The 2,168-nt window shown below is 39.1% G+C and overlaps 1 pseudogene; it reads left to right on the plus strand.

The window, feature by feature from the left end:
• Positions 1-757: 757 nt before the first annotated feature.
• On the plus strand, positions 758-1,336 carry LOC114686216 (annotated as a pseudogene).
• Positions 1,337-2,168: the final 832 nt, after the last annotated feature.

The following is a 2,168-nucleotide window of genomic DNA, read 5'->3' on the forward strand; positions in this document are numbered from 1 at the left end:
AAACATACCCAAACTTATGGGACACTATGAAAGCAGTGCTAAGAGGAAAACTCATATCACTAAATGCCAACATAAAGAAGTTGGAGAAATCTCACACTATAGTGACTTAACAGCCCACCTGAAAGCTCTAGAACAAGAAGAAGAAAACTAAACCAGAAGAAACAGATGCCAGGCAATAATCAAACTGAGGGCTGAAATCAATAAAATAGAAACAAAGAGAACAATACAAAGAAGTAATAAAACAAAGAGTTGGTTATTTGAGAAAATCAACAAGATAGACAAGCCCTTATCCAAATTAAACAAAAAGTAGAGATAGAGTATCCAAATTAACAAAAACAGAAAAGAAAAGGGAGACATAACAACAGACAATGAGGAAATCCAGAGAACTATCAGGTCATACTTCAAAATCCTGTACTCCACAAAATTGGAAAATCTGAAAGAAATGGATAATTTTCTGAATAGGTACACCATACCAAAGTTAAATCAAGACCAGATAAACTATTTAAATAGGCCAGTAACCCCTAAGGAAATAGAAACAGTCATTAAAAGTTCCCAACCAAAAAAAAGCCCAGGACCAGATGGTTTCAGCAAAGAATTCTACCAGATTTTCAAAGAAAAGCTAATACCAATACTCTTCAAATTGTTCCACACAATAGAAACAAAAGGAACATTACCAGATTCTTTTTATGAGGCTACAGTTACCCTAATACCCAAACCACACAAAGATGCAACAAAGAAAGAGAATTACGGGGGGAGCTGCGGGTTACCATTCCAACATGGCCAAGTCCAAGAACCACACCACATACAACCAGTCTCAAAAATGGCACCGAAATGGGATCAAGAAACCCCGGTCACAAAGATATGAATCTCTTAAGGGGGTGGACCCCAAGTTCCTAAGGAACATGCGCTTTGCCAAGAAGTACAACAAGAAAGGCCTGAAGAAGGTGCAGGCCAACAACGCGAAGGCAGTGAGTGCGCGTGCAGAGGCCATCAAGGCCCTGGTGAATGAAGCCCAAGATGGTGAAGCCCAAGATGCCAAAGGGCCCCAGCCACAAGCTCAGCCGTCTTGCTTTCATCGCTCACCCCAAGCTCGGGAAGTGGATTAGAAGCTACATGGCCAAGGGTCGTAGGCTCTGCCAACCAAAGCCCAAGGCTCAAACCAAGGCAGAGACCTCAGCTCCAGCTCAGGCTCCCAAAGGTGCCCAGGCCCCTGTGAAGGCCACATAAAAAAGATTTCTGTCTGCCAGACAGATGGACTGGTGTGACACACCTACACACTATTTGCAGATGATCAGGACCCCATGCTGTTTTTACAAATAAACTTGAGGCAGGATCTGCTAAAAAAAAAAAGAAGAAGAAGAAGAAGAAGAAGAAAAAAGAAAAGAAAAGAAAGAGAATTACGGACCAGTCTCCCTCATAAACATTGGTGGAAAAATACTCAATAAAAAAATGAATTCAAGAACACATCCAAAAAAAATCATCCACCATGGTCAACTAGGCTTCATCCCAGAGATGCAGGAATGTCTTAACATACAAAAATCTATCAATGTAATACACCATATAAGCAAACAGAAAGAAAAAAAACTACATGATCATCTCACTAGATGCTGAAAATGCCTTTCAAAAAATCCAACGCCCTTTCATAAAAAAGGTTCTAGAGAGATTAGGAATGCAAGGAACATACTTAAACATCATAAAGGCAATTTACAGCAAGCTAACAGCAAAAATCAAATTAAATGGAAAGAAACTCAAAGTGATTCCACTAAAATCAGGAACAAGACAAGGCTGTCAACTCTCCATACTTATTCAACATAGTATTTGAAGTTCTAGCTAGAGCAATAAGACAACTAAAGGAGATCAATGGGATATAAATTGGGAAGGAAGAAGTCAAACTTTGACTATTTGCAGATGGTATGATAGTATACATAAGTGACCCCAAAAATTCTACTAGGGAACTCCTACAGCTGATAAACTCCTTCAGTAAGGTGTCAGGATATAAGAATAACTCAAAAAAGTCTGTAGCCCTCCTACATACAAATGATAAATGGACTAAGAAAGAAATCAGAGAAACATCACCCTTTACAATAGCCACAAATAATATAAATACTTTGGGGTAACTCTAAGTAAGCAAGTGAAAGACCGGTATGACAAGAACTTTAAGTCTCTGA

This window comes from Peromyscus leucopus, chromosome 22 (assembly GCF_004664715.2).
Source record: "Peromyscus leucopus breed LL Stock chromosome 22, UCI_PerLeu_2.1, whole genome shotgun sequence".
In the NCBI taxonomy this organism is placed as follows: domain Eukaryota; kingdom Metazoa; phylum Chordata; class Mammalia; order Rodentia; family Cricetidae; genus Peromyscus; species Peromyscus leucopus.